The sequence below is a fragment of the Jaculus jaculus genome, chromosome 8 (assembly GCF_020740685.1).
Source record: "Jaculus jaculus isolate mJacJac1 chromosome 8, mJacJac1.mat.Y.cur, whole genome shotgun sequence".
Lineage (NCBI taxonomy): Eukaryota > Metazoa > Chordata > Mammalia > Rodentia > Dipodidae > Jaculus > Jaculus jaculus.
Window position 1 is genome coordinate 75,822,258 of NC_059109.1, and position 9,952 is coordinate 75,832,209.

At 39.7% G+C, this 9,952-nt stretch overlaps 1 protein-coding gene across 16 annotated transcripts in view; it reads left to right on the forward strand.

Annotated features, from left to right (window-relative positions):
• Rimbp2 (RIMS binding protein 2) overlaps window positions 1-9,952 on the forward strand; it is a 247,665-nt gene that overhangs the window by 137,112 nt on the left and 100,601 nt on the right. Inside the window, exon 3 of one of the 16 annotated variants that reach the window (XM_045156310.1) lies at window positions 742-831. The exons of the other annotated variants lie outside the window; for them this stretch is intronic. The gene's annotated coding sequence lies outside the window, so the exon portion shown is untranslated. The remainder of the gene's footprint in view (window positions 1-741; window positions 832-9,952) is intronic. 16 annotated transcript variants of the gene reach the window in all.

Sequence of the window (9,952 nt, forward strand, 5' to 3'; positions counted from 1 at the left end):
GGGATTTAAATACAGGAAACAGATGTGATGTCTCCATGGCCCTGGAAGACTGGGTGACAGCCCTCATAATTTCAGGTGCCAAGTGCTTGGCTAGGCATGGCACACATGTGCACATGATGCTATGTCATGCAATGTTGCTAGTCCCTTTGCTGACCTGGAAACATACCTGGAAAGAAGAAAACACAATCCCCAAATCACATGCGGCTTGGGAGTTACAGAGTTAGTGCCCAAGCTTGGGACAGTCCCAGAATCATAACTCTTTCAGAGCCTGTGGTAGTTTGAATGTATGTTCCCCATAGACTCAGGTCTTTTAATAAAGCTTGTAACTTGATTTCTAACCGTCAGCTTGGAGGAGGTGTCATTCAGGGGGTGGATTCTGGGGTTCATCCCTAAGGTATGTTTAGGGGCAGATCTGATTTCTAGCCCAAAGGCGTAAGAGCTCTGGTGGGTCCTACTTACTGCCAGTTTTGGTGCTTGTTGCTTTTGGTGTTTGCTGGCTGGTGATGGTATCTTTCAGCTTGGATGTATGGAAGCAGCTCCTTCCACCACTGATGGAGCTTCCCCCTTATATCTGTAAGCTTGAAAGTCATCCCTTCCTCCCCTAAACTGTGCCTGGTTGGATGTTTATCCCAGCAACGTGGAACTCACTACACCAGTGTCCAAGCCTGGATCAATCCCAGAATCATGACTCTGTCCACTGGGCTCTGCCTTGTCACATGGTGCCCTTTCCTTCTGTCCCAGGAAAATGAACTAAAGGATGCCATCCTGTGGGAGCATCGCCTGAGAGTACTTTATGCCCACCTTCCTGTGAGGGCCCAGAAGCATGACCAGGTAATAACACCCCTTAGCCTGCCACAGGAAGTGAGGAATGGGTAATGGACGAACTCAACTCCACCCAGTATGAGGTGGCTTGATGCCTTCTGGTCCTCTGTGGTGTCCTTTGTGACCAGTATATGAAGCATCCAGTGATGTCTCACACATTTCACCTGGACCTCAACCAAACTCTGTGTTCTTGATGACTGCTGGTGGCTGCTTCCACCTCTAACCCTCCAGCAAACAACTGTGCTGCCCACATACTAGCTCACTTCAGGGTGTGTAGGGCTGTTTTGGATTCTGCCTGCTCCTCCATCACTCCTACCCACCAGGCACATTGACACTAGATAGATTCCAGCTCTCCTTCAATACTCACCAAACTGCTAGCATCCATGTCAGGCTGCCATCTTGCCCAGATGGGAAAAACTTCTTTTTTAAAACAAATATTATTTATTTGTGTATGTGCATGCATGAATTTGCCATTGTAAACATCCTATCTGGCTTTTATGTGGGTGGCAGGGGAATTGATCGTGGACTGTCAGGCTTTGCAAGCAAGCACCTTTAACTACTTAGCCATCTCCCTACCTACTAACTACCTCTCCTTTCCTTCCTTCCTTCCTTCTTTCCTTTTTCTTTCTTTCTTTCTTTTTCTATTTTTCTCCTTCCTTACTCTCTCCCTCCTCCTCCCTCTTTTCCTTTCCTTTCCTTCCCTCCCTCCCTTCCTTTTTTTCTTTTTCTGTGTTTTTCTTCTTCTTTTGAAACAAGATCTCATTCATTCCAGGCTGTCCTCAAAGTTACAATGTAGCTGAGCATGACCTTGAACTGTTGATACTCCTGTATCTTCTCCAGAGTTCTGGTATCACAGGTGTCTGCCACAATGCCTGGTTTATAAGGCAGGGATTGAACTTGGGCACTTGAATATGGTAGGCAGGCATTCTACCTAATGATCCATATCCTCAGTCAGGAAACAATTTCTTCTTTTTAAAATTTTTTTATTATATATAACAAGTTACATGCTTTTATCACCTAGTTCTAACTCCCATTACCCTGGGAATTGGGGCTAGAGGATTAAAACCCTGGACCCTCTTTTACAGGGGTATAGTAATCACTGTGGGGTCGTGAAGGGGACCATGCCTCAGGGTATTCCTACCTATTTTATAGCTCTTACAATCTTTCTGCCTCCTCTTCCACAATGTTCCATGAGCCATTTCAGGCCTGATGGCAATTTGATTTAGTGTTGGGTTCTTTTCAGCCTCTGGATTTCTGCTTTCATAAGTTTTAATCAAAATTAATCTTCATGTCTGTCACCATTACCCTGGGGCTGGTTGTCAGGCTAGCAGTAAGATCAGTATTCATGATGTCAATTCCATTGCAATTTCTCCTGGGTCTTGGCAGATGTTGTAGAGGTGGTAAGTCTCATGGTGGGCAGTCAGCTATTTTGTTTTATTTTTAAACATTTTTATTGACAATTTCCATAATTATAGACAATAAGCCATGATAATACCTTCTCCTACTCCACTTTCCCCTTCACAAATCCACTCTCTATCATATCCCCTCCCTCCCTCAATTAGTCTCTCTTTTATTTTTATGTCATCATTTTTCCTCCTACTATGAGGGTCTTCTGAAGGTAGTGCTAGGCAATGTGAGGTTAAGGATATTGAGGCCAATTTGTATCTGAACAATTGCATTTTAAGAAGTCCTACCCTTTCTTTGGCTCTTAGGGTCTTTCCACCACCTCTTCTGCAATGGACTCTGAGCCTTGGAAGGTATGATAGAGAAGTTTCAGTGCTGAATACTCCTCTGTCACTTCTCAGCACTATGGTGCCTTTTGAGTCATGCCAGAGGTCACTGTCTCCTGAAAAGAGAAGCTTCTATAACCAGAAGTGAGAGTAGCAGTAATATATGGGTATGAACATTAAATAAAGTGCTTACAGGGCAGTTTGGTGAACATAATATATGTATTTAGACCGATAAGAACAGACGTTAAGCTCCTAGGGCTCATGACATCCACCACCACAGGCTTTTGAATAGGATTTCAGTACCAAGTATGTATTCCTTCTCATGGAGTGGGCCTCCAATCCAATTAGAGAGCAGTTGGTTTCCCCCATAAGAGATATGCCACTAATGCACATGTTAAGTCATTTGGACTGGTTGGCCAGACTTAAGGCTTGCAGTGTCTTGCTTATCACTGCTAATGACTTCTCTCTCCCATAGGGCTGCATGCAGCATAGCTTTTCCCAGCTTTCTGTTAGCTAGTCTCAGGGAGGAGGTTTTCAGCTCAGCTCCAGCAGGATTTTGACCTTGCAGCCCAGGCATGTGGAGTCTTTAGCAACAGGTTCTTACCATTTATGTCTACTGGAAAACCCAGAGCCTTGGCAGTGGCCTGTAATGTTTTGGGGGCATCAGAGATCTCTTGGGCCAACAACTCACTGAAAGGTAGTCCATCTGTGGCACTGAAATTTTTCTAGTAACACTCTATGGCTTCTGGGTTATTCATAACGTTTTGAATTTCATTAACCCTTCCCCATCCTTCTTTTACTCAGTCTCTTTCCATGACCTCACTTAGGCCATTGTAACCTTAGCAATCTGTTTAATCTACTTAAATATATTAAATGCCATCTCCTTAAGACCTCCCCTTTCCTCCCTCCCTTATAGTCAGTTCCTTTCTACCTTACTGGCTTCTGATACTGATTTTTACTCCAACTCACACTGGTAGTTATGATCCACATATGAGAGAAAAATGTGACATTTGGCTTTCTGGGTCTGGGTTACCCCACTAAGTATAGTCCTTTGTAGGTCCATCCATTTCCCTGCAGATTTCATAATTTCACCCTTCTTTACTGCTGAATAGATCTCCATTGTATAAATGTACCACATCTTCATCAGTTTAGGGACATCTAGGCTGGTTTCATTTCCTAGCTATTGTGAATAGAGTGGCAATAAACATGGTTGAGCAAGTATCTCTAAGGTAGTGAGACAAGTCCTCAGGATATAAGCCTAGGAGTGGGATAGCTGGATCATATGGTAAATCTGTTTTTAGCTGTCTTAGGAACCTCTATACTGACTTCCACAATGGCTATAACAGATTGTATTCCCACCAACAATGTAGAAGGGTTCCTCGTTTTCCATATCCTCACCAGCATTTATTGCCATGTTTTCTTTTCAAAAAAATATTTTATTTTTATTTATTTGACAGAGAAAGAGGGAGGCAGGGAGAGGGAGAGAGAGAGAGAGAGAGAGAGAGAGAGAGAGAGAGAGAGAGAGAGAGAGAGAGAGGGAGAGAATGGGCACTCCAGGACCTCCAGCCACTGCAAACTAACTCCAGATGCATGTACCCCTTGTGCATCTGGCTTATGTGGGTCCTAGGGAATTGAACCAGGGTCCTTAGGCTTCACAGGCAAATGTTTTAACCACTAAGCCATTTCCCTAGCTCCAACATGCCTTTTTTAAAAAAAATTATTTATTTATTTATTTATTTGAGAGTGACAGACACAGAGAGAAAGACAGATAGAGGGAGAGAGAGAGAATGCCAGGGCTTCCAGCCTCTGCAAACAAACTCCAGATGCGTGCGCCCCCTTGTGCATCTGGCTAACGTGGGACCTGGGGAACCGAGCCTCTAACCGGGGTCCTTAGGCTTCACAGGCAAGCGCTTAACCGCTAAGCCATCTCTCCAGCCCTTTTTTTGGTTTTTTGAGGTAGGGTCTCACTGTGGTCCAGGCTGACCTGGAATTAACTATGTAGTCACAGGGTGGCCTTGAACTCATGGAAATCCTCCTACCTCTGCCTCCCAAGTGCTGGGATTAAAGGCGTGTGCCACCACGCCTGGCCCACATCCCATTTTTAATTGGGTTATTTGATTGTTTATTATTTAGTTTTTTGAGTTTTTGGTATATTCTGGATATTAATCTTCTGTCAGATGTATAGCTGGGAAAGATTTTCTCCCATTCTGTTGGTTGCTTTTTTGCTCTATTCATAGTTTCCTTTGCAGTATAAAACTTTTTAATCTCATGAGGTCCCAGTGGTTGATATGTCCTGAGCCACTGAGGTTATATTCAAAAAGTCATTACCTATGCCAACATGTTGAAGGATTTATCCTACTTTTTCTTCTAGCAGTTTCAGGTCTGATATTAAAGTCTTTGATACATTTGGACTTGATTGCTGTGCATGGAGAGAGATAAGGATCTATTTTCATCCTTCTACATATAGATATCCAGTATTCCCAGCACCACTTCTTAAAGAGGCTCTTTTCTCCAATTAATTTTTTGGCAGTTTTGTCAAAAACAAGATGCCTGTAGCTGCCTGGATTTACATCTGGGTCCTCTATTCTGATCTGTTGATTTATGTCTGTCTGCTTTTGTGCCAGTACTGTGCTGTTGGTTTTTTTTTTCCCCTATGGCTTAAAATCAGGTATGGTGTCTGCTGCCAGCCTTATTTTTGTTGCTCAAAGTTGTTTTAGCTATTTGAGGTTCTTTGTGATTCCAAATGAATTTTAGGATTTTTTTTTTTCTGTGAAGAATGTTGAACTGGGTGTGGTGGCATATACCTTTAATCCCAGTACTCAGGAGGATTGCCTTAAGTTTGAGGCCATCCTCAGACTACATAGTGAATTACAGGTCAGCCTGGGCTAGAGCAAGACCCTACCTTGAAAAAAAGATAATGTCTCTGGAATTTTGATGGGGATTGTATTAAATGTGTAAATTGCTTTTGGTAAGATTGACATTTTCACAATATTGGTTCTTCCAATCCAAGAACATGGGATATCTTTGCATTTCCTTGTGTATTCTGCAATTTCTCTCTTGAGTGTTTTAAAGTTTTCATTGTAGAGGTCCTTCACTTCCTTGGTTAGGTTTATTCCAAGGTACTTTATTTTTTTTTTTTGAGGCAATTTTGAATGAGAGTGATTCCCTGATTTCATCCTCAGCCTGTTTATTGTTAGTATATAGAAAGGCTACTGATTTCTGTATTATTTTGTATCCTGCTACATTGCTAAAAGTGTTTATCATTTCTAACAGTTTGCTGGTAGAGTGTTTAGGGTTCTTTTATATAGAATCATATCATCTGCAAATAATGATAATTTTATCTCTTTCTTTGTAATTTGTATGTGTGTTCCTTTTATGTGTGTCTCTTGCCTTATTGCTATACCTAAGACTTCCAGTAATATATTAAGTAAAAGTGGGCACAATGGACACCCTTGTCTTGTTCCTATTTTAGTGTGAAAGCTTCAAATGTTTCCCCATTTAGTATTCTGTTGGCTGTAGGTTTTCCATAAATAGTCTTTTATTATGTTGAGATATGTTCCTTCTATTCCCAGTTTCTGTAGGACTTTTGCCATGAAGGGATGTTGGATTTTGTCAAATGCCCTTTTTGCATCTATTGAGGTGATCATGTGATTTTTGTCCTTCAGTCCATTTATGTAGTATACTACATTTATCCATTTGTATATGTTGAACCATGCCTGCATCTCTGGGATAAAACCTACTTGATCAGAGCGAATGATCTCCTTGATATATTCCTGTGCTCTGTTTGCCAGCATATATATAGACAGACAATTTCTATACTTACAGACAACAAACCATGGTATTTCCCTTCTCTCCCTCCCCTCCCTTCTGCCACTTTCCCCTTCATAACTCTGATCTCCATCATATCCCCTCCCTCTCTCCATTAGTCTCTCTTTTAATTTGATGTCATCAGCCTTTTCTCCTATTATGAAGGTCTTGTGTGGGTATTGCTAGGCACTGTGAAGTCTTGGATATTGAGGCCAAATTCTGTCTGCACAGTTGGATGTAAGGAGTGGAACCCTTCCTTTGGCTCTTATATTCTTTCTGCCACCTCTTCTGCAATGGACCCTGAGCCTTGGAGGGTGTGAGATGTTTCAGTGTTGGACACTCCTCCATCCCTTCTTCTCAGCACCGTGTTACCTTTTGAGTAATCCCAGTGGTCATTGCCATCTGCAAAGAGAAGCTTCTCTAACCAGAAATGAGAGCAGCATTAATCTATGAGTATAAACATTAAGTGTAGTGCTTTCAGGACAATTTGGCTTCATAGAAGGAGTTTGGTAGAATTCCTTCCTTTTCTGTTTTATGGAACAGTTTGAGAAGCATTGGTGTTAGTTCTTCCATGAAGGTCTGGTAAAATTTGCCAGTGAGTCCATCTGGGCATTTTTTAGTTGGGAGACTTTTTATAACTGCTTGGATTTCTGTACTTGTTCTAGGTCTATTTAAATAATGTTTCTCATCTTGATTTAATTATGGTAGGTCATATGAATCAAGGAAATCATCCATTTCTTTCAGATTTTCAAACTTAGAGGCATATATATTCTTAAAGTATATTCTTATAATTGTCTGAATTTCTTTGGTATCTGTTATAATGGTGACTTTTTCATCTCTAATTTTATTAATTTTTATCTCTTCTCTTTTTCTTCTGGTCAACTTTGCTAAGGGTTTATCAATCTTGTTTATCTTTTCAAAGAACCAACTCTTTGTTTTGTTGATTCTTTGGAATGCTTTTTGGTTTCTATTTCATTAATTTCTGCCCTAATCTTTATGATTTCTTCTTATATACTGATTTTTTTTGTTTGCCTTGTTCTTCTTTTTCTTAGGAATTTATGTGAAGCAGAAAATTGTTTATTTGTGAACTCTCTAAATTCTTAATATAGGCACTTCATGCTAATGAATTTGTTGATTCCTTTTTTGAGTTCTTCAATGATCCATTGATCATTCAATAGCGTACTGTTTAGTCTCCATGAATTCTGTATGCTCTGTAGCTTTCCTTGTTGCTGATTTGCAGTTTAATCTCATCATAGATAGAGTACAATGGATTATTTCAATTATCCTATATTTGTGGAGATTTGCTTTGTGTCCTAATATATGGTCTATTTTAGAGAATGTAGCATGTGCTTCTGAGAAAAATGCATATTCTGCAGCATTTGGATGGAATGCTCTGTAGATATCTGTTAGGTCCATTTGTTCCATGACATTATTTAATTCAGATGTCTCTCTGTTTATTTTTTGCTGGGATGACCTGTCAATTGATAAGAGTGGGGTATTGAAGTCTCCCACTACAATTGCATTTGATGTTATCTGTGACCTTAAGTCTAATAGTGTTTGTCTGATGAAACTTGGAGCCCCCATTTTAGGTGCATATATGTTTTGGATTGTAATGTCCTCTTGCTGGAGTGTTCCTTTAGTCAGTGTAAAATGACCTTCTTACTCTTTCATCACTCTTGTTGGTTTGAAGTCTATCCTGTCAGATATTAGGATAGCAACCCCTACTTGTATCCTAGGCCTGTTTGCTTGAAATACCATTTTCCATCCTTGTACCCTAAGGCGGTGTCTGTCTTTTATTGAGAGATGAATTTCCTGGAGGCAACAAACAGCAGGATCCTGCCTTTTAATCCAGTCTGCAAGCCTGTGTCTTTTGAATGGTTCATTGAGGCCACTTATATTAAGAGTTATTATTGAAGCCGGGCGTGGTGGCGCACGCCTTTAATCCCAGCACTCGGGAGGCAGAGGTAGGAGGATCGCCGAGAGTTCGAGGCCACCCTGAGACTACATAGTGAATTCCAGGTCAGCCTGAGCCAGAGTGAGACCCTAACTCGAAAAACCAAAAAAAAAGAGTTATTATTGAAAGGTACGCATTTATTCTTGCCATTCTTCTTGTTTTGTTGTGCTTCCTGTTTTCCCTTTACTCATTTTTTTTAAATTTAATTTATTAGTTTTCTTTTCAGTAAATACAGGCAGTTTGGTACCATTGTTTTAACTGCTATTTGAGTGTGTTTTTTCCTATTTCCTCCTGTGTGTGTTTTGCTTTTTCTTTGGTATTAAGAATTCCTTTGAGTATTTTCTGTAGAACTGGTTTAGTTGTCATAAATTCCTTTAGCCTGTTTTTGTTGTGGAATGTCCTTATTTCTCCATCAATTTGGATAGATAGCTTTGAAGGATAAAGTAATTTTGGTTGACAGCTGTTACCTTTCAGAATTTTGAATATATAATTCCAAGCCCTTTTAGCTTTTAAAGTTTGTGCTGAGTAATCTGCATTTATTCTGATGGGCTTGCCTTTGTAGGTGAGTTGCTTCTTCTCTCTTAACTGTTTTCAATATATTTTCTTTGGTTTGCGTATTTAGGAGTTTAATCATAACATGGTAAGGAAAGGTTCTTTCCATTTTTGTCTGTTTGGTGTTCTAAAAGCTTCTTGTATCTGCATTGGCATTTCTTTTCCAATTTGGGAAAAATTTTCTTCTATGATTTTGTTGAAAACCCCTACTAAGCCTCTGGATTGAAATTCTTCTCCTTCTATTATACCATAAATTCTTATGTTTGGTCTTTTCATAGTGTCCCAGATACCTTGAAATTCCTATTTATGCCTTGGTATTAGCTTGACTTTCTCTTTGTTGGACTATAGTAGACCAGCTACCTGGTTTTCTAATTTAGATATTCTGTTCTCTCCTTCATCCATTCTACTGGAGAGACTTTCCAGAGTTTTTTTTTTTTTTTTTTTTTTTAATTTCATTTACTGTATTCTTCAGAGCCAGGATTTCAGCCTGGTTTTTCTTCAGTATTTCTATTTCCTTACTCATGTCTTGTAATGACCTCTTTATTTCATTAAGCTGGTTTCCTGTGTTCTCTTTCAGAAGTTTGTCTTCTTTAATTCCTTTGTTTTCTTCTTTGATTTCTTTCATTTATTCTCTGATTTCTTTGAGCATAGATACCATTGTTTTCTTGAAATCTTTGTCAGGCATTTCATCTAAAACAGTCTCATTGGTGATCAATTCTAGTGGATTTATAGTTTTTGGTGGGAATGTATTGTCTTGATTTTTCGAATTTCTTGTATCATATTGTAGCAACTTTTGCATCCTAAATTGATTTGATGCTTGGGTTTTTTTTTTTTTTTTTTACTTATCTGCAGTGTTCCCAGACATGGCAATTTACCTCTATATACACTTGGGATATGAGTTCAAGGTGCCAGGTATAGCTCTTGTCCCTCAATAAAGCCATAGAAGTAATCCTAGGTGTTGAGTTTGCTTGCTAAGCAAGTATTGTAGTGGAGCTGATAGAATAATTTACTGGCAAATTCTAAATTTCAACCAGGTAACATACGCAATCAATAAAAACCAGTGCAAAGTATGCAGTTGTGGGGATTA